This window comes from Procambarus clarkii, chromosome 3 (assembly GCF_040958095.1).
Source record: "Procambarus clarkii isolate CNS0578487 chromosome 3, FALCON_Pclarkii_2.0, whole genome shotgun sequence".
Classification (NCBI taxonomy): Eukaryota; Metazoa; Arthropoda; class Malacostraca; order Decapoda; family Cambaridae; genus Procambarus; species Procambarus clarkii.
Genome location: NC_091152.1, coordinates 4,136,072 through 4,158,964, shown reverse-complemented (window position 1 = coordinate 4,158,964; position 22,893 = coordinate 4,136,072). Strand labels below are relative to the sequence as shown.

Here is a 22,893-nt window from a genome sequence, read left to right as displayed (position 1 = left end):
GCGCCTTCAACAAGTGAGGCGCAAGCAAGCGCCTTTAACAAGTGAGGCGCCACAGGCAAGCCAAGCGCCTTCAACAAGTGAGGCATTACAGGCAAGCCAAGCGCTTTCAACAAGTGAAGCACCACAGGCAAGCCAAGCGCCTTCAACAAGTGAGGTGCAAGCAAGCGCCTTCAACAAGTGAGGCCTCACAGGCAACCCAAATGCCTTTAACCAGTGAGGCTTCAGCAGCTGGCAGTCAAAACTAACTTAGCTTATGAACTGTACAGTAATTTTAAGTGTTAATTTTAGTGTTGTGTTAGTATAGGTTACGTAAATTGTTAAGAATTTTTAACTTCAAGATGTGTGGCATCAATCAAGAAAACGAACACCAAGAAGGTAAGTTGAGGTTTCTAGTTGAATATTTAATAATTGTATGTGGCAAGGCAATTCAAATTATGTTGTTTGTAGTATAAAAATAGTTGGAAATGGTCACTTTTGGACTCGTAGGTGAAAAAGTACCATTATCCGAAAAATGTGATAATCCGGCTGGGGGTCCTTCCCATATAGTCCGGATGATCGAGTGGAGACAGTATACAGTGGCACCTCGACTAACGATTGCCCCTACTTACGATAATTTCGAATTACAATGTAAATTTCATCAGAAAATGCGACTCGACATCCAATGGTGTCGTCGACTTAAAATATTTGTTGGTACACGTTCGGGTCGACCGAGCTCGTGGTTCCCAGTCACGCCGCCGACCTGCTTCAGTTTACTACAGCTGCCTGCTTAGTGACGATCGCGCCTATAAGAAATTTCGCTTTTGTAGTGATTTGTTGCATTTTGAACATTAAAGTGATTATTATATATCACGCCATGAGTCCCAGGAAAGTCAGTGGTAAGGCTCAACATATGAGATCCCATGTAAGGATGACCATAGAGCAGAAACAAGAGATCATTCGTAAATATGAAGATGGTGTGCGGGTTGTTGGACTGGCTAGGCAGTACAACAAATCTCAGTCAATGATATCCACCATACTGGCTAAGAAAAAGGACATTATGGGTGCTAAAGTGATGCATCATTACAGACAAATGTTAAAACGAAGGGAAAAACAAATGTCTCTTGACAAATTTGTAGTGAGACAAACAAGCACTGAACCACAACCAGGTCCTAGTGGTATTCAGGCAAAACGTAGGAGAGAGAGTACCCCCAGAGAAAACATCACTGCCTGTTGTGATAATGGAAGGGAACTCCCCTTCCAGACAGTAAGAACTTTCCTTCCCCCCTCTCATCACCATCTTCTATATGCCATCAAGAGCCCTCCATAAAGGTAAGATAAACTTAGGTACTGTATTGTAGTTAGAAAAAAACATTGTATTCAGTATAAAATGTATTTGTATGTTAATATTTTGGAGGGTGGGGGAACGGATTAATTCAATTCCCTTTATTTTTTGTGGGAAAAATTGCTTCGACTTACGATATTTTGACTTACGATCCATCTCTGGGAACGAATTAGCATCGTAAGTCAAGGCCCCATTGTACTACTAATTTTTTCTAATTTTGTTCCAAATTAATGTAATATAGATGTGTCATTATAAGTTTGTATTCTTTGTGTTGACAGGATGAGATGAGGCAAGCAAGACGGATGATGCTCTGTAAGTGGCTGCTGGACTGTGCTAGGCAAGACGGCAATGACCATAATGTGGTGAGTATCATCCCCTCCATCATAATGTGTTGTGTATCATTCCCTCCATCATAATGTGGTGAGTATCATCCCCTCCATCATAATGTGGTGTGTATCATCCCCTCCATCATAATGTGTTGTGTATCATCCCCTCCATCATAATGTGTTGTGTATCATCCCCTCCATCATAATGTGGTGAGTATCATCCCCTCCATCATAATGTGGTGTGTATCATTCCCTCCATCATAATGTGTTGTGTATCATCCCCTCCATCATAATGTGTTGTGTATCATCCCCTCCATCATAATGTGTTGTGTATCATCCCCTCCATCATAATGTGTTGTGTATCATTCCCTCCATCATAATGTGGTGAGTATCATCCCCTCCATCATAATGTGTTGTGTATCATTCCCTCCATCATAATGTGTTGTGTATCATCCCCTCCATCATAATGTGGTGAGTATCATCCCCTCCATCATAATGTGTTGTGTATCATCCCCTCCATCATAATGTATTGTGTATCATCCCCTCCATCATAATGTGTTGTGTATCATTCCCTCCATCATAATGTGTTGTGTATCATCCCCTCCATCATAATGTGTTGTGTATCATCCCCTCCATCATAATGTGTTGTGTATCATTCCCTCCATCATAATGTGTTGTGTATCATTCCCTCCATCATAATGTGTTGTGTATCATCCCCTCCATCATAATGTGGTGAGTATCATCCCCTCCATCATAATGTGGTGAGTATCATCCCCTCCATCATAATGTATTGTGTATCATCCCCTCCATCATAATGTGTTGTGTATCATCCCCTCCATCATAATGTGTTGTGTATCATTCCCTCCATCATAATGTGGTGAGTATCATCCCCTCCATCATAATGTGTTGTGTATCATTCCCTCCATCATAATGTGTTGTGTATCATTCCCTCCATCATAATGTGTTGTGTATCATCCCCTCCATCATAATGTGGTGAGTATCATCCCCTCCATCATAATGTGTTGTGTATCATTCCCACCATCATAATGTGGTGTGTATCATCCCCTCCATCATAATGTGTTGTGTATCATTCCCTCCATCATAATGTGTTGTGTATCATCCCCTCCATCATAATGTGGTGAGTATCATCCCCTCCATCATAATGTGTTGTGTATCATTCCCTCCATCATAATGTGGTGAGTATCATCCCCTCCATCATAATGTGTTGTGTATCATTCCCTCCATCATAATGTGTTGTGTATCATTCCCTCCATCATAATGTGTTGTGTATCATCCCCTCCATCATAATGTGGTGAGTATCATCCCCTCCATCATAATGTGTTGTGTATCATCCCCTCCATCATAATGTGGTGAGTATCATCCCCTCCATCATAATGTGTTGTGTATCATTCCCTCCATCATAATGTGTTGTGTATCATTCCCTCCATCATAATGTGTTGTGTATCATCCCCTCCATCATAATGTGGTGAGTATCATCCCCTCCATCATAATGTGTTGTGTATCATTCCCACCATCATAATGTGGTGTGTATCATCCCCTCCATCATAATGTGGTGAGTATCATCCCCTCCATCATAATGTGGTGTGTATCATCCCCTCCATCATAATGTGGTGTATCATCCCCTCCATCATAATGTGGTATCATCCCCCTCCATCATAATGTGGTGTGTATCATCCCCCTCCATCATAATGTGGTGTGTATCATCCCCTCCATCATAATGTGGTGTATCATCCCCTCCATCATAATGTGGTGTGTATCATCCCCCTCCATCATAATGTGGTGTGTATCATTCCCTCCATCATAATGTGGTGTGTATCATTCCCACCATCATAATGTGGTGTGTATCATCCCCCTCCATCATAATGTGGTGTGTATCATCCCCTCCATCATAATGTGGTGTATCATCCCCTCCATCATAATGTGGTATCATCCCCCTCCATCATAATGTGGTGTGTATCATTCCCACCATCATAATGTGGTGTATCATCCCCTCCATCATAATGTGGTGTGTATCATCCCCCTCCATCATAATGTGGTGTGTATCATCCCCCTCCATCATAATGTGGTGTGTATCATCCCCTCCATCATAATGTGGTGTATCATCCCCTCCATCATAATGTGGTGTGTATCATCCCCCTCCATCATAATGTGGTGTGTATCATTCCCTCCATCATAATGTGGTGTGTATCATTCCCTCCATCATAATGTGGTGTGTATCATCCCATCCATCATAATGTGTTGTGTATCATTCCCTCCATCATAATGTGGTGTGTATCATCTCCTCCATCATAATGTGGTGTGTATCATCCCCTCCATCATAATGTGGTGTGTATCATCCCCTCCATCATAATGTGGTGTATCATCCCCTCCATCATAATGTGGTGTGTATCATCCCCCTCCATCATAATGTGGTGTGTATCATTCCCTCCATCATAATGTGGTGTGTATCATCCCCTCCATCATAATGTGTTGTGTATCATTCCCTCCATCATAATGTGGTGTGTATCATCCCCTCCATCATAATGTGGTGTATCATCCCCTCCATCATAATGTGGTGTGTATCATCCCCCTCCATCATAATGTGGTGTGTATCATTCCCTCCATCATAATGTGGTGTGTATCATCCCCTCCATCATAATGTGGTGAGTATCATCCCCTCCATCATAATGTGGTGTGTATCATTCCCTCCATCATAATGTGGTGTGTATCATCCCCTCCATCATAATGTGGTGTGTATCATCCCCTCCATCATAATGTGGTGTATCATTCCCTCCATCATAATGTGGTGTATCATTCCCTCCATCATAATGTGTTGTGTATCATTCCCTCCATCATAATGTGTTGTGTATCATTCCCTCCATCATAATGTGGTGTGTATCATCCCCTCCATCATAATGTGGTGAGTATCATCCCCCTCCATCATATTGTGGTGTGTATCATCCCCCTCCATCATAATGTGGTGTATCCCCCCTCCATCATAATGTGTTGTGTATCATCCCCTCCATCATAATGTAGCATGTATCATCCACTCCATCATAATGTAGGATGTATCATCCCCTCCATCATAATGTGGCATGTATCATCCCTCTCCATCATAATATAGCATGTATCATCCCCTCCATCATAATGTAGCATGTATCATCCCTCTCCATCATAATGTGGCATGTATCATCCCCCTCCATCCATAATGTGTTGTGTATCATTCCCTGTGGGAAAATCTGACTCCAATATTTGAATTAAATAATGAAAACTTCAATAGCTATGAAGGACCACCACTTTATGAGAGTGGAAAACAAAAATGAGCAAGTGGATTAAGGGGCCGTTAGATAGTTCTTTTAAAAGTTGTTCAATATCGACCAATATTTTTTGACTAGTTATATATGAAAAGGGCTGCAATTGTTCAAAGTTTCAGTACTACAGCCTAAATAGAAAGGGAGATTTAATTTTTTTGTTTTTTCAACGAATATTACACAATTTCAAATGAGTTGAAACCTTTCACCTTTTCAGATATAATCATACTATGACACTTTTCTGACACATTAACATATAATAAAGGATCTGTAGAAAAGGGTTTTCCAAAACATCTTTAGTTTTCCTAATACAAATAGTCAAAGTTCCCCCCCAAATATTATGCAAATATATCATGTTTATTGCTATTTATAAAATCAATAAATGAACTTAGGAAAAAATGCTTCCTTCAGATTTTAGAGACCTAAACTTTACATATAAGGTGTAAGTTTCATGTAAATTGAATAAAAATGAAAGTCCCGACTGGTTTATGTTACTTGAAAAATAAATCTTTAAAATATTAAAGTCTAAGGTACTGCCATTTGTGGCTGAGGTTGACATCAACCAATTTCATCCAAAATTGGCACCCTTCAGATAGGCTTACGTGCAGTCAGGTGTATAAGTTTCATGCAAATCGCCCGATAAACAAATAAGAAAAAAAATGTTAATTTTTTTTTAATAAAACTAATTATAATTTGTTTTTAATATATGCTATTGTGATAGCTGAGAGTCATAGACATGATTTCAGTTGACACTTTTGTTTGATAATCGTTTTTGACCATTTTGGAAAATTTTTTACATTAAATATTTTTTTCTCCCTTCCTATTTACGCTACAATGCTGAGACTTGGACCAGATGAAACCCTTTTCATATACAACTTGTCAAAAAAGTTTGATTGAAATTAAACTAGTTTTCATTTATTGCATATTTTTGGCATATTTGGAACTAACCACCCCCTAATATTGATACCAAGAACTAGTGTCCTATGGATCTTAACCCCTCAACTGCACAGCTTCCAAATATGGCACCACCCCCCTCCCCCAGTGTGCAGGAAATAAATTATCTGGAAAAAGTTTTGAAAGTGTCAAAAACCCTTCCCTGAGTATGGTTATAGTAACTGAAACTCAAATTTGTACTTACTTTGGCTGCTATGGGGTCCAAAAGTTGGCACATGATGTCATCATTACCTGTTCGCCCGTGGCGTACGCGCCCGGGGCAGGATGCGCGCGCTGCCGCGAATATATTTTTGTTAATTATTTGCGCACAGTTCCTAATACATTCTATTTGTTTTTGCGTATCAATCCTATGTATAATGAACACATACACTATATTATGCAAATACAAATACACATATTTATTCAGGTAAAGTACATACATACAAGGTGAGATACAAAACGATGATGGATTTATAGATAGAGCTAGTACATACAATGCCTAAAGCCACTATTACGCAAAGCGTTTCGGGCAGGAAAAACACTAAGACTGACCTACCTGACTTGTGAGGTTGATGGGGTTCTGGGAGTTGTTCTTCTCCCTAAGCCCAGCCCGTGGCCAGGCTCAACTTGTGAGAGTTTGGTCCACCTGGCTGTTGCTTGCAGCAGCCCACAGGCCCACCACAGCCCGGTTGGTCCGGTACTCTTTGCAGGAAACAATCTAGTTTCCTCTTGAAGATGTCCACGGTTGTTCCGGCAATATTTCTTATGCTCGCTGGGAGGGTGTTAAACAACCGTGGACCTCTGATGTTTATACAGTGTTCTCTGATTGTGCCTATGGCACCCCTGCTCTAAACTGGTTCTATTCTGCATTTTCTTCCATATCATTCACTCCAGTACGTTGTTATTTTACTGTGTAGATTTGGTACTTGGCCCTCCAGTATCTTCCACGTGTATATTATTTGATATCTCTCTCGTCTCCTTTCTAGTGAGTACATTTGGAGGGCTTTGAGATGATCCCAATAATTTAGGTGCTTTATCACATCTATGCATGCTGTATATGTTCTCTGAATTCACTCTATTTCAGCAATCTCTCCTGCTCTGAAGGGGGAAGTGAGTACTGAGCAGTATTCAAGATGGGACAACACAAGTGACTTGAAGAGTACAACCATTGTGATGGGGTCCCTGGATTTTAAAGTTCTCGTAATCCATCTGATCATTTTTCTGGCTGATGCAATATTTGCTTGGTTATGCTCCCTAAACGTTAGGTCGTCAGACATCATTATTCCCAAATCCTTGACATGACGTTTTCCTACTATGGGCAGATTCGATTGTGTTTTGTACCCTGTATTATGTTTAAGGTCCTCATTTTTACCGTATCTGAGTACCTGGAATTTATCACTGTTAAACATAATGTTATTTTCTGGGGGGAGCCCCGTCGGCTCCCCGGAGCTATCCCAGGCTGATATGCTAATGTCAGACTTTGGCATCAGTCATGTGTATGGAGTTCTTAGGCCTACCGGGGACCACGGCTAGAACCGGGCCCCCTCAGAGAGGCAAGGGGAGCAATGGCCTATAGAAGCCCCCGTGTAGTTGGAAGCATTCTATGTCTGCCATCGACCGGAACAGGCACCCAGAAAGGTAAGCGCCCCAAAACAAATCCCTATTCTGGTTAAAATTGCTACCTAATACCGAACTAGTGGATAGAACTCCCCAACCGAAAACAAGCAAATTAGTGTGACGTCACACACTGCCGCGCCGCTGTCTGCGCAGCTCCCCCCTCCCCGGGAGGGGGAAGGGGGAGCCCCAGACCCCCCGCGCCGGCTACCCACACCTCAGTTCTTGAGGCTGATGCTATAGGCGATGGTCGTGTGCTCTGGCTCCGGTGTCGCTACTGCACTGTGCTTTGAGTGTGGTGTTAGTTTTGTGGGTGCGAGAGCCAGGAGTTATCTTCAGTACTCGGGCTGCATGCGCCTAGGGCTGCCTTCCCTAGGTGCCCTGTAAGTACTGCCCTTGGGGCTTGGGGCCGCCTTCCACAGGCTCCTCGGGGTCTGCCTCTGCTGGTCCGTTTTACCTTTCGGTTTTTCGGCCGCCTCTTGGGCTCTTGGGTGTTCTGTTCTCCCTTGTTACCGGCAGGTAAGAGGCAGTTTGCACTGGTAGGGGCGCAGGGTGCTGCTCAGCTTGTATTTCCCGACATCGCGGCCGGCTCTGTTCCTTGGGGTTCGCTGTCCTCTTGCGGGGTTTTGTTTTTCTTTTTGTTTTTGCCTGGTGGGGGGTTCTGTCATTTTATTCAGTTTGTTTTTGCCCTTCCACTGTTCTCCTCGGTGGCGCCCCCTGCTAGGTCCCCGTGAGTGTACACGTCCCTGGGGTTCAGCTTTAGAAGTGTTGCTTGGTAGTTTTGGGCGCCGGTTTGCAGCACCCTGCCTGGGACTACCTGAGCGCGAGTCCTCTTAAAGTAAACGCTCAGGACCCTGGGAATCCCCTAGGGGGCGCGTGGGTCCGATGGATGTGACCCCGGAGTCCCCACTCGCTGTGTGCGAGTTTGAGGGTTGCTCGGTCCCCTTGTCTCAGGGTGACCCTCGTTGTTTTTGCCTCTGCCACGCTGCCTGTTGGGTCGGTGATACTTTCGACCCTGAGTCCTGTGAGTGTTGCTGCTTGCTTATGACTCAATTTACCCAATCCTCTGATGATTCTATTCGGGTACAGGCGGCACGTGCGTTGCAGTCTAGGTTTCGTCTGTTGCAACGCGCTCGGTTGCTTGCTTCCCCGGATGCCCCGGGGCTGCCCCGCTTTGCTTTTCGAGACCCGGACTTGGGGGTGGGGGTCGCTTCGATCCTGGTTCAGTCCGCACCTCCTCGTCCTTCCCCTTCTGTTCGTTCTGGTCCCCCGCCCCTGCTTCCGGCCCCGAAGCGTCTGAGGGTTTCGGGTTCGGAGCAGGGGTTACTTGATCTCGAGACTCGGGCAGCTTCGGGGGTTGCCCCTTCCGGGGGGGCGGCAGAGGCATTCGAGTCTTGTCTCCCGGCCGAAGCTTCAGGGTCTGACCAGTGGGCCCCCCTTCCTCCAGCTTTTCTGGCTGCTCCGTCCTTGTCTTGTGGGGTCGGGGTTTGGGGAGAGGACTCGGCCTCGGGTCCTGTGGTGACGGACCTCGAGGCTGGGGAGGGGCTGACTTGGGGGGCCTTGGGCCCCGCTGGACCCCGCCTGGGTTTTTCTTCCCACTGAGCGGGGCTTATTGTTACAAGGAGTGGGGTTTTCTTTCCCCCCCTCTGCGTACGAGTTGGATTTGGTGTCGGCCCCTCCCCGGGTACGGTTCCGTGTTCCCCCGGGTACGTCGGTTCCGTCCTTCCGGAGGTTTTCAGCTTATCGCATCCAACCTGGTGTGGTGCGAGCGGCCTTTGCAGCTTACCTCCTGCGTGACCCGGATTATGCCTCGGAAATGGATCCGTCCACGTTCAGGTTTGGGACTTCGTTCCTTTTCTGGCTCCGTTACGAGGTTCCGGAGTCGTCCTGGCTAGCAGACTGCCCCTTGTTTGGTCTGGATTCCTGGCATTCCTTCTGTCGTTCCCGCACGCTGGAGTGGCGGGAAGCTTCCACGGTGCTTCAGGTTTTCCTGGGGGGTGAACTTGAGTACCTGAATGAGTGCTTGTTTGCCCCTGCCCTTCCCCGCGATGTGGGCGTTATTCAGCTCCATGTGCAGGTTCCCTCCCTTTCGGCGGCGCTCGTGGCGGAGGACTTGCGCGCTCGGGGCCTTTTGTGTTCGGCCTTGCGGTTCTTTTCCCTCCTGGAGCTGTCTTCGGATTGGCTCGTGGAGGATGTGGGGACGCTTGGGTCCGTCCCGGGGTCCGGCACCTTGTCCTCGGCTGCGCGTTCGTCGGCTGCCTTGTTGAAGCTGTTCACGCCGATTTTGCGGGATGCGGTTTCCCTGTTCTATGCTTCCCGTCTCGCGTGTCGGCAGGCGGTGCTGGGTTCCTCCGTGGAATCTGCTTGGGCTCTGGCTCTTAGGCGTTCTTCACCTTTTTGTCCTCTCCTGTTTGGGGAGTCGGCCGTGGCGCAGTTTATTCAGGCTGCGTCGGTGGCTTGTCGTCCGATGTCGGACTTGTTGGTTTTCCGGGGGTCCCGGGGTGGGTCTTCCCGGAAAGGTCGTGCCAGGGCTCGGGGTTCCTCTCGTCGTGGTAGGCCTCTGGTGTCAGGTTTGGGGTTGGCTCCTCCTGCGGACCCTCCCTCGTCTAGTCGGCGCGGTGTTCGCGCTGTGCGGGGTTCTGGGTCTCGTAAGGGTCGCCGGCCCTTTCGCAGTTTGCCCCTTTGACGGGGCGATGGGGGGGCGGCTTGCGCTGTTCGCCCGCGCCTGGTCCCACGATTCGTGGGCCTTTCGGGTCGTGTCTCGCGGCCTGCGGTGGCGTTGGGTGGCCCCTCCCCTCTTTGGGGGGTCGGGGCTGGCGGGGCAGGCTTCTTTCCCTGCGCTCTGTCGAGTCGTCTTGGAGTGGGTACGCTTGGGCGTCGTTGAAACGACGTCGTCCCTCAGATGGGTTTCCCGTCTGTTTCCGGTTCCGAAACGGGACTGCGCGGACCTGCGGTTCATTCTGGACTTGTCCCGTCTGAACCCCTGGGTTCATTGCCCCTCCTTTCGGATGACTACGCTGTCTCAGGTTCGGCTCCTCTTGGAGCCGGGTGCTTGGATGGTGTCCCTGGACCTCCGGGACGCTTATTGGCATGTCCCGATTCATCCGCGGTTCAGGGACTGGCTCGGTTTTGTAGTGGGGCGTCTGAGTTACCGCTTTCGTTGTCTCCCGTTCGGGTTGAACCTGGCACCTTGCGTGTTCACACGCCTTACATGGGTTGTGGTGGCTCGTTTGCGTCTCCTAGGTGTTCGGGTGTTGGCCTACCTCAACGACTGGCTGGTTTGGGCTCCCAGCCAGTCAGCTTGCTTGCTAGCCAGGGATTTGGTTCTTTCCCAGCTCGCCGGGTTCGGGTTCTTGGTGAACTGGAGGAAGTCCCATCTGGTTCCCTCTCAGGTTCGGACTTGGCTGGGTCTCGTGTGGGACTCTCGGACCGCCTCCTTGTCTCTCCCTCCGGAGTCTCTCCTGCGGCTGCGGTCCCGCCTTCGTCTGTTTCTGGAGGGCCCTCGGGTCACCCGGCGGTTGCTCGAGGGGCTGTGCGGGAGCCTGAACTTCGCGATGGTGGTCTACCCGCCGGGTCGGGTTTGGCTTCGACGGCTGTTCTGGTTCCTTCGGGGTTCCCCCTTCCGCCTCTCTCGCAATCGCAGAGTTCGACCCCCGGGGGACTTGCGTCGGTTGCTGCGTCACCGGCTTCCTCTTCGGGTTTTTCGGGGTTCAGTGCCTTGGCGCCTACCCGAGCCCTCGCTCGATGTGTACACGGATGCGTCGTCTCTCGGCTGGGGTTTTGTGACCAGTGCTCACGAGGCCGGCCAGGGGTGTTGGGATCCGTCCTTCCGTCGAGCTCACAGTACGGTGCGGGAGTTCGCGGCAGTGTGGTTTGCTCTGGGGAGGATTCGGGTGGCCCGCGGATCGACGATTCGGCTCCATTCGGACTGCTCTCTGGTGGTTCATTGCCTGAACCGCGGGGGTTCGATGCGGTCCTTGTCTCTTTGGGGTTGGTCGCTTCGGGTGACTCGTCTGCTGAGTTCTCGGGGTTTGGCTCTCCTGGCGGTTCACGTGCGGGGCGTGTCCAACGTCTTGGCCGACGCCCTGTCTCGCTTCGTTCCCCTCTCCACGGAGTGGACGGTCGACGACGAGTCCTTCCGTTGGCTTTGCCAGACGTTCGGGCGCCCCGAGGTGGACCTCTTCGCGTCGGCGTGGTCGCGGCGTCTTCCCGTTTATGCGGCGCCCTTCCCCCGATTGCGAGGCCGTCGGGGTCGATGCCTTTCGGCTCGACTGGTCGAGGTGGGGGTTCCTGTACCTCTTTCCCCCGGTTCGGCTGTTGCTCCAGGTCCTGACTCGCTTAGAGACTTACCAGGGGAGAGTTGTCCTTCTGGCCCCTTGGTGGCCGGCCCAGCCTTGGTTTCAGGCGCTGGTTGCTCGGTGTCCGAACCCGAGGGTTTTCCCGCGGCTCCGCCTCTTTCAGCAGATCGGGCCGGTACGTCACGTAGCTGGTTCGATCTTCTCCTCGAGTCTTCGCGTATGGTTTTTTTGACTCGAGTCTATCATCATCTCTATGGTGATCGGGTGGCCTCCTTGTTGGTGTCCCACCTGAGGGCTTCTTCTCGGCGGCAGTATGAAGTTTCCTGGCGGTCCTTCCGTTTCTTTTTGCGTCTTCGTCGTGTTAGCTCCTTGTCTGTTCGGGTGGTCTTGTCCTTCCTCTCGTGGTTGTTTCAGGACCGTCATCTTATGCCTAACACTGTCGCTTCGTATCGTGCGGCGCTGGCGGAGCCGCTTCAGCTTGCTTTCGGTATCGATGTTACGTCTGTGCCGTTTCGCAAGCTGTCTCGTGCATTGTTTCACCTCCGGCCTGCTCATGCGTCGCCCGAGCCGTCCTGGTCTTTGGACAGAGTGCTCGCTTTCCTTTCATCTCCTCGTTTCGTTGTGGCCCCTTCGGTCCAGGATTGTTTTTCCAAGGCACTTTTCTTGTTGGCTTTGGCCTCTGGGGGTCGGGTAGGGGAGCTTCATGCTCTCCTCCGGCGCAGGGGTTTCTGCTCTTTTGGTCGTGGTGATAGTTTTGTTCGTTTGCAGCCGTCTCCTTCTTTTCTGGCGAAGAATGAGACTGCTGCGTTCCGGAGGGGTCCATGGGTGGTTGATGCTTGGTTGGTCAGGCCGGGGGTGCATCATGTTTTGTGTCCGGTTGCGGCGCTTCGCCGTTATTTGCGCGCCACAACTTCTGTGTCCGGGGACGCGCTGTGGGTTGATCCGGTTTCCCTTCTTCCCTGTTCGCGGGTTCGGGTCTCTCAGGTCGTCCGCAGGGTTATTAGGTCTAGCCAGCCTGCGGTCTATCCCCGTGCCCATGACGTTCGTAAGTTCGCGGCTCTTGCTGCCGTCTTTGGGAATATGTCTTGGTCTGATATTCGGGCGCGGGGATTTTGGCGGTCGAACAGGGTCCTGGCTGCTCGTTACCTTGTGAATGTCCCTGGCCCTCGTCGGGCCTGTGTTGCTTTGGGTCGGCGGTTGCAGCCAGTTGTCTCGGCTTCGAGTTGAGGGGTGAGCGACGACCGCCTCCCGGGTAAGTCCCTCTTTTTCTGTCTGTGGGTAGTTAGCTCCGGGGAGCCGACGGGGCTCCCCCCAGAAAACCAGCGTTGAATGTAATGAAACGCCATTTTCTGGGTGAGTCCCGGAGGCTCCCCGGCATCCCTCCCTCCCTCCGGTCGGCGGTTTTTCGCGTTTTTGACATCCAGCCTCGAACTGAGGTGTGGGTAGCCGGCGCAGGGGGTCTGGGGCTCCCCCTTCCCCCTCCCGGGGAGGGGGGAGCTGCGCAGACAGCGGCGCGGCAGTGTGTGACGTCACACTAATTTGCTTGTTTTCGGTTGGGGAGTTCTATCCACTAGTTCGGTATTAGGTAGCAATTTTAACCAGAATAGGGGTTTGTTTTGGGGCGCTTACCTTTCTGGGTGCCTGTTCCGGTCGATGGCAGACATAGAATGCTTCCAACTACACGGGGGCTTCTATAGGCCATTGCTCCCCTTGCCTCTCTGAGGGGGCCCGGTTCTGGCCGTGGTCCCCGGTAGGCCTAAGAACTCCATACACATGACTGATGCCAAAGTCTGACATTAGCATATCAGCCTGGGATAGCTCCGGGGAGCCTCCGGGACTCACCCAGAAAATGGCGTTTCATTACATTCAATGCTGGTTTTCTGATGCCCAGTCAAAAACTTTATTAATATCAGCTTGAAGTTTTTCAATGTTTTCAGCCGAGGTAATTTTCATACTGATTTTTGTGTCATCTGCAAAGGATGATACGAAGCTGTGAGTTGTATTTTTGTCTATATCTGATATATGAATAAGGAAAAGCACCGGTGCAAGAACTGTACCCTGCGGTACAGAGCTTCTAACTGCGTTTGGACTAGATTTTATATGGTTGACTGTTACTCGCCGAGTCCTGTTTGACAGAAAACTGAGTATCCAGCATCCTACTTTACCGGTTATTCCCATTGACTTCATTTTGTGTGTTATCACGCCATGGTCACATTTATCGAAAGCCTTTGCAAAGTCCGTGTATATCACATCAGCATTCTGTTTTTCTTCTAATGCCTCAGGGACTTTGTCGTAGTGATCAAGTAGCTGTGAGAGGCACGATCTTCCCGCTCGAAATCCATGTTGGCCGGGGTTGTTAAGGTCATTGGTCTCCATGAAATTGGTGACCTGACTCCTAATCACTCTCTCAAATACTTTTATTATGTGCAACGTTAGTGCAACTGGTCTATAATTCTTTGCCAGTGCTTTGCTCCCTCCCTTGTGTAGAGGTGCTGTGTCTGCTACTTTAAGTGCATCTGGTATCTCCCCCGTGTCCAAGCTCTTCCTCCACACTATACTGAATGCCTGTGCTACCGGCACTTTGCATTTCTTTATAAATATTGAATTCCATGAATCTGGACCTGGGGCCGAGTGCATGGGCAAGTTTTCAATTTTTCTTTCAAAGTCTAGTACGCTCGTGTTGATATCGGTTATATTTACAGGGGTTTGGATGTCCTGCATAAAGAAATTGTCTGGATCTTCCACTTTTATGTTGTTTATTGGAGTGCTAAACGTGTCCTTGTACTGCTTTTTTTTTTTTAGGATTTCACTAATTTCTTTGTCATCCTCCGTGTATGAACCTTCACTTGTACGAATAGGTCCAATACTGGCAGTGGTTTCTGCTTTTGATTTTGCATATGTGAAGAAGTATTTTGGATTTTTCTTTATTTCCTGAATTGCTTTCTGTTCTAGCTGCCTTTCTTCAGTTTGATATGAGTGTTTCAATTTCCGCTCGATTTCTTCAGTCTTCCTATTTAAATTATTCCTTCTTTGACGGGAAATTCGTGTCTGCATAAGCATTTCCTTTATTTTTTCCTTCTTTTATAGTGTCGTCTACGTTCTTTCTTCGTTGGATCTCTTTCTGACTTTCCTCAAAGGAACATGTTTCAGACAGACTTGATACGCTTCCGAAGTCAGTTTTTCTATTCCTTCTGTAGGACTTGTATTACTTAGAACAGTTTCCCAAGGAATGTTTGTAAGTTCCCTGTTTATTATCTCCCAGTCTATCCTTTTATTATTAAAATTTAATTTACTGAATAATCCCTCTCGCTTTATCAACGTTTTAGGTTTATTCTGAGTATTAATGGTCGTTTGCACTTCAATGAGCTTGTGATCTGAGTATGTGGTATCTAATATCGTAATGTCCCTGATTGTCTTCATTGTTCGTAAAGACCAGATCTAGAATATTTTCATTTCTCGTTAGCTCCGATATCTGCTGGTTGAGTGAAAATTTGTCACAGAATCTAAGTAGTTCTCTAATCTGTGGTTGGTTAGGTCCCGATAGATTTCCTGGTATAATATTATTGTTTACTATTCTCCATCTGAGACTAGGCAAGTTGAAGTCACCTAGGAAGATAATATCAGGTATCGGGTAAAAACAGCCAAAGGTGATACAGCAACTGGAGCAAGGTTGCTAAAAGGAAGAGAGAGTGATGCAATCAGAGAATCTCACACGAGGCCCAGCCAAGTCCGAACCTGGAGACAGAACCAATTGGGACTTCCGCCAGTTCACCAGGAACTCGAACCTGGGAAGCTGGGAAAGAACCAGATCCATGGATAGCAGACAAGCAAACCAGATGGGAGCCCATACCAACCAGTCGTCGAGGGAGGCCAAAATCCAAAGACCTAGCAGATGCAGATAGGCCACCATGACCCGAGTCGTGGGAACGTGTGAAATTGGGAGGTACCAGATTCACGCCAAACTGAAGATGACGAAAGGGGTAAGCCTGTTGCCCCACCACGAAACCCAACCAATCCCTGAAACCCTGATGGAGGAGGACGTGCCAATATGCGTCTTTCAGAACTAGAGAAATCATCAAGCACCCTGATTGAGAATGAACCAAACCTAGGATAACGTAGTCATCTGAAAAGAGGGGCAAGGAATCAACCCGTTGAGATGAGACAAGTCTAGAATCTTCTGAAGATCCACACAGTCCTTTTTCAGAACTGGAAACAAGTGGGGGAAACCCACTTGAGAGACAAAATCATTTCAACCATGCCCCAAGCGCACCCACTCCGTGATGACCCGACAGATGGACGGGAAAGAGGCCTGTCCCGAAGACCTGACCCCCAATTGGGAGGATATGCCGCCCAAAGCCACCTAAGGCTGGAAGAAACGACTTGAAAAAAAAAAAAACGTGAATCATGGGAGTCGGTCGGCCGAGTGGACAGCACACTGGACTTGTGATCCTGTGGTCCTGGGTTCGATCCCGGGCGACGGTAAGAAACAATGGGCAGAGTTTCTTTCACCCTATGCTCCTGTTACCTAGCAGTAAAATAGGTCCCTGGGTGTTAGTCAGCTGTCACGGGCTGTTTCATGGGGGTGGAGGCCTGGTCGAGGACCGGGCCACGGGGACACTAAAGCCCCAAAATCATTTCAAGATAACCTCAAGATAACCTCTCAAGATGGGACCAGGCACAGGCAAAGAGAGGCAAACCTTCCCCCCCCCCTTCCCCCATCCCCCGGCCAATGGGACAACGCATGAAAGGGCCGATGTGAACCCTGAGAAGCCAAACTTCACACTGTATGAACACCGCACCGACCAGATGAAGACACTGGGGAACTTGGATAAAGAAACTGGCACCAAGGTCCGGTTGCAACCCGTTCTCGCAATTGCTTATAGTCAATATTGGTTTATTAATAAGTGCATATGTGACATACTAATTTATTGTGAATATTTTAGTTTACCTTGAAAAGCTGAATAGAAAACACCGACCTAACCCTAACCTTCTTAGTATGTTAAGATAAGCATGTTATTGCTTCTTAATTAAAATTAGTACTTAACCTATACCTATACAGTATTGATATTACAGTTTTATAAAAATAATAAAACAAAACCAAAATATTTACATAAATTGTAAAGTAACTCAGGATTATGTCAAATATTTTATAAAATCCCTATTGCTTAATAAAACTGAAAAATAAATTCCTAATATTAAAAAAGATGTTTAGCAAATCTATAGGAAGAGTTTGTACCTTAAAAACAAAATATAGCGTGGCATATACCACATATGTATGTATTAATCAGTCAAATAGTGACTATAAGCAATAAGTCATATATGTACTGTCTTGTGCGAGAGTGGGTTGCCAACCCCGACCAAACGAGGTCCAAGCCCTTGCAAGACCCAACCAAGAGGGTCAGAACGATCCCCATGGAGCACCAACAAGTCCAAAATAGGCTGCCAACTGGCAAAAGCCGCCGACAGAAACTGGAGAACACTGTTCTTCGGTAACAACAGAGGACAAAATGGCGAAGAAGGTCAAAGAGCCAGGGCCTAAGCTGAATCCAAAGACAGAGCAAGCACAGCCTACCGACATGTGAGACGAGAGGTGAAAACAACGAAACCCCCTCCTGGAGGATCGGGGTCAAACAGCTTCAGCAAGGCAGATAACGCTGCAGCAGCCGTAACCAGAACCCCCAACTGAGGGGGCCCCTCACGCAGTGCCCCCACATCCTCTGAAAGTCAATCCAAAGACAGCGCCAGAAAACCGAAGAAATGCAGGACCGAGGCCAAATGACCATGAGTTTATCCATGGTGCAACTGAGCCCATGGGTTTTCCAGGGCCAGTAGTTTCCAGGGTGAATCAGCCCTTTGGAAAGCCCAGGCACTAGGGCCAGTAAAGCTGGAAGAACCTTGTCTGTATGGGCAAACTGACTGCCAGTAGCAGTTGTGAATCCTCTGGGACAACAGTCGAGGACCACCAACACAATCTAGGCTAGCCTAATAAGGAGCTAAGCAGATTTCCTCTGTCCACAACAGGCAAAAAATAAAAAAAATAAAAATCACACCACTAGTAAACTAGCTGTCAGAAACAGACCGCCACATTGATAGTAAAGCTGGTTGTCTGTAGCCACAATGCAGCCAAAAAACACCCCCCCCCCCCTCAAAAAAAAAAAAAACTCTCCCAGCCAAAATAAACACCCCTACCTGGAGCAAGACGGAAAGCCCCCAAGACCCCCAAATAACCACATCCATGGATATTCCTTTCTCTCTTCCCCTCCAGTTTTTGCTGGGGCCCACAACTCTACTGTTCTCTTGATTCATCATGATATTCCCTTCGTTTCCCTACTTTTTCAGTCGCCCATTCAGTGTTCTGCAGCCTGTATCTTTGTGAGTAAATGGTGTACAGTCTGTTCAGTTTATCTTCCCCCAAATGTTCCGCTTTCTCTTCCTGATCTGTTGGACTCCTTTTTTGTGATTTTTTAACTGTCAGCATACCCTCTGGGGGAGATGTTCTGACGAACTCCCGGGGCTGCCACCTTGAACAATTTGTCCTCTCTTCTTCTGTCTCTTCTGCATTCTGATGAGCCCTCTCATGTTGACTCCTGCAATCCCATCCTTTCTTGTCTTGATCTTTCTCTCTGCTCATCTTCTCTTTATTTGGATTGCACCTGGTAGATTCTTAATGACCTATATAAGTGACCATTTCTGCAGCCTTGTCACCTTCTCTTTTCACTCTCCCCTCCGTAAGGCTAAGCGTGAGGGTCGGAGATCTTTTGTTTGTACCATTATGTCTGACACTCCTCTGCTCCTGATCTGGAAGAAAATTTGTAAGATAGTGGGCAAGTTTGTTCCAGATGTCTCGCCAGTCCTTTACCTCCGTGGTTCTATTGTGGCGGATTCGGTGTTGGTCGCGACGAACTGGGTTTACACTTTTCGACTGTTAGCACCAGTTTTCATCTTCCTCCTCCTTTCCTTACTTGTAAGCCCCTTCTCGAATCTTGTCCCCTTAGATTTTTGCACTCATCTTCAGCTTCCCTATAATATTACTTTCTCTCTCAGAACTCCAGTCTGCCCTGGCCGTCTGGGGTTCTACAGCTGTGGGCTCAGGTGATATTCATTATGAGATGCTTCGCCATCTCTATTTATGCACGTTTCAATACAGTATTTAATGAATGTTTATAACCATGTCTGGGAGTCGTTGTCAGTCCCTGAGGACTGGGAGGACTGGCTTGAGGTAGTTGTTCTTCCTTCTCGGAAACCTTGTTCTCTAGGGTCATCTCCTAAAGACTTCCGCCCTAGTGCTCTCACAAGTTGCGTCTGCAAACTCTTTGAACGTATGGTCAGTGTGTGTTTGATGTGGTTCTTGGAACACTCTCACCTCCTTCCCCTTCTCAATTTGGCTTTTGTAAGTGTTGCAGCACGATTGATGTCCTCGTGAACTTGAAGGTCTACGTTAGTACTGACTTTGCTTCGAAGACCTCCGTGGTTACTGTCCTTTTTGACCTAGAAAAGGTATGACACCACCTGGAGTGATCCTATTTTATCCCAACTCTTTTCTTTTGGCCTTCATGGTAATCTCCTTCTCTTCCTCCCGAGCTTCCTCTCTCGTCATTCCTCATGAGTGAGGCTTGGTACCATTCTCTCTGCCTCTTTTCAGCAATACGAAGGTGTATCCCTAGGTAGTGTTCTGAGCACTATTTTCTTGGTTACCCTCAGTGGTCTTCTTTCCTTCCTTCCCTCTGACATGTTCTCCACTCATTATGTTGACGATCTTACCCTCTGCTGTCAGTGATGACAGGCTTTTCCTCAAACTGCGGCTTCAACTTGCAATTGATGCCGTGTCGTCTTGGGCCACCAATTATGGCTTGAAGTTCTCTACAGCTAAGACTTGTGCTATGACCTTTACTCAGAAGCAGGTTTTTCTTCGACCACCACCCCCCTCCCCCCTCTGTCGCTTTATGGTAATCCTCTTTTGTACAACAATTCTGCTAAACTTCTGTTGTTAATCTTTGACACTCGTTTGTCTTGGTCACCCCATATCTCTTGCCTCGGAGTTGAATGCTCTAAGGCCCTTAACTTAAGGTCTTGTCCCATTTTCCATATTTAAAAGTACCGAATCACCTTCTGTGGTCGAGTGTTCAATAAATCCCTGAACTATATGTTTAACTGATCTCTAACCCTGTCCATGGAGGACAGAAGAAAATGTATATATGCTGGTTAGCATTGTAAATGTGTGGCCTTGTCTGTGGTAGAGAAAAAAAAAAATTGTTAGTCTGCAGGATTGCCTCCTTTATGAACTGGTGTTACTCTTGCTTTTTTAAGGATATCAGGGAAGGTATGACACTAGGGATTTGTTAAACAGCAGAGCTATAGGTGGCGCAAGGGCATGGGAGGCACTCTTGTATACAATGGATGGGATTTCACTGATGTTCCCAGCTTTGGTTTTTAGTGAGTGTATGATGGACACAACATCTGACAGGCTAACTGGTGAGAGAAGAAGATAGTTTGGATAGCTGCCTGAGAGATGTGTGTTGATATGTGTCTGAGGGATTTTTCTGGCAAGGTTAGCACCAACCGATGAAAAGAAGCTAATAAACTCATTTTGCCATTTCTAGATCAGTTGACAGTGTATAGCCATCCTTAGAGAGTTTTATCTGGTTGTGGGAGTGTTGTTTTCCTAGGATATAAGAGATGGTTTTCCATGTGCTTGTCTTGCTTTCCGACCGCCCCTCGCGGTCACCTGTCCCTCGATAGAATTCTTGGCGACTCGGATACTTTTGATATCGTTCGCCTTATGCGTTTTTGTTCTCGTATTGGCATCCTTGGTGATATTTAGCGCCCTCTGATTATTTTGCGTCTTTGATGGTGCTACATAGCCTTCCCGGTTTGGTGCCTTCTTTTGATAATTACTTACTTACTTTCCATGTGCTTTTCATGTTGCCTTAGATTATTTTAGATTATTGTGATTACTTAGATTATTTTGATCTGAGGATTTATTACCAAACAAAATATAAAAGGTTTTGTCAATGGTAAGGGTGAGTTTGTTAGCAGTTAGCCAAAGATATTTATAGATAGAGCTATATCTCCTATCTCTTTCTGAGAGAAAGGATGCCATCACTGGTTGGACAGGGGATCCATAACCTACAAAACATTAGAGGGGATTTTTAGGTCTTCCCCCCCCCCCTCCTCCAATTGCAGTTTCCATGTTCTTTGTCCAACACCCCCCCCCCCCACACTCATTTATATTTTCCTTTGGTTATTTTTCTACAGAAATATCATGGAAAAATTCTGAAACTTCTGAGCCTACAATCGCATGACAGCAACAAATAATCAAGTGAAGCCAAGAGATCCAACAGCTTCATCAAATCATGTTTCAAGACTTATTCCAGTGTTGTCTATATATTTGTCTTCATTACTTTCAGTGCATATATAATTTTTGTATGAAGGCTACTTAATCTCATCTTGAACTTGAAAATTGTTCTTTAGGTTATTTGTATGACTATTTCTGTGTACCATAAGAGTTTTTAGTCTTCAGTCAGTATATTAAGTCTATTGTTTGTTGTTGTAGCATCCTCTGTGTTATATTGTTTCACAGTGTGAAAATATTAGAGGTGCAGTATGTATATATTCAAGTAACACATTGCAGTTGTATTTTTGTTTACCATTTGGTATTAAAGGGAAAATTATTACAGTAGTGTACTTATTATAATATACATCATGTATAATGTTAGCTGTATATGTCTTAAAGCTGAAGAAATACCAAGATATTTTTTTTGCAATATTCATTTCATATGAATGCTATGCTGTACAAACTATTTTTGAAAGCTAATTTTCAGTCATATTTTTAGGCACTTTAAATGAAGATAAAGAATTTTCTAAATCCCTTTGTTTAATCACAATTTGCAATGGATATTTATTTTCTATGATATAGTTTGAAATTTATTTATTTAGGGTAGGAAATTATATTATTTTTTTTTAAATATATACATATGCTAATAGTAAATTTTTTTTTTTATTATTTCTTCTGGTGTTCCTTTCTTCCCTGCTCTTTCAAAGTAACTTGAAGTTTGTGGGATTTACTACTGAAGTTAACTCCCCGAGTTAATTTTTAAAGCGGTACGTAAATAAGTAGGTCAATTCAGGTAAATTAAATAAATACTTGAGAAAACTTCAGAAAAAAAATTATTAATTTAAAACTGCAGAATTACTATATCATTAAAACAACAAACTACAATCGTTAACTATAAATCTACTATAAAAAAAATTAAATGCAAAAAATAGCTGATATTGCCAGTGTAGACTCGTGGAGTTTGGGTGTTGCGGGAAAAGTGTCACAGTTTGCAGTATCAAGTCGCTGTTGTTGACCAAACCACACACTAGAAAGTGAAGGGACGACGACGTTTTGGTTCGTTCTGGACCATTCTCAAGTCAATTGTGTTGAGGGAAGGAGGCGAAGGCAATAAATAGGCAAGAGAGAGGTGAAGAGAAGAAAATCTTAGAGGAAGAAAAAGCAAGGCAAAAGGTAAAGTGTAATAAAGGATAATAATAATAATAATAATAATTTTTATTTAGGCAAAGGTACATACATAAAGAGATTTTACAAAGTTTGTTGGCTTTATAGATAAGAGCTAGTACATACAATGCCTAAAGCCACTATTACGCAAAGCGTTTCGGGCAGGAAAAAACACTACTGACTAAAGCTTAAAACTAATGGGTAAAAAGAAAAATATGCGTTGAGTACAAATAAAAATAGAGGTAAAAGAGGGGGGAACATTGTTGAAAAAACAGCACAAATACAATTACAAATTATTACAGAAAATTACATTAAAACAGCGTTGATTTGTAAAACAAAAAAAAAAAAAAAAAAAAAACATACATGGGTTGACAATAGAGAGGTAAGGTAGGTTACAGGGAATTTATTAGGTATAGCTTCGTTTTTACCTTAAACTGGTTGAGAGAGGTACTGTCTTTAACATGGTTGGGAAGGTCATTCCACATCCTGGGCCCCTTGATTTGTAGAGCATTTCTGGTTTGATTAAGTCGTACTATAGGAATATCAAAACTGTATTTATTTCTGGTGTGGTGCTCATGGGTTCTGTTACAAC

General features: G+C 46.2%; 1 long non-coding RNA gene across 1 annotated transcript in view; it reads left to right on the top strand.

Moving 5' to 3' along the window:
* The window catches only part of LOC138368188 (uncharacterized), a 36,172-nt gene extending 14,421 nt beyond the window's left edge, over window positions 1–21,751 (top strand). The window contains exons 2-3 of the long non-coding RNA XR_011229521.1: window positions 1,600–1,683; window positions 21,059–21,751. This is a non-coding gene — a long non-coding RNA (uncharacterized lncRNA). The remainder of the gene's footprint in view (window positions 1–1,599; window positions 1,684–21,058) is intronic.
* The last annotated feature ends 1,142 nt before the right edge of the window (window positions 21,752–22,893 follow it).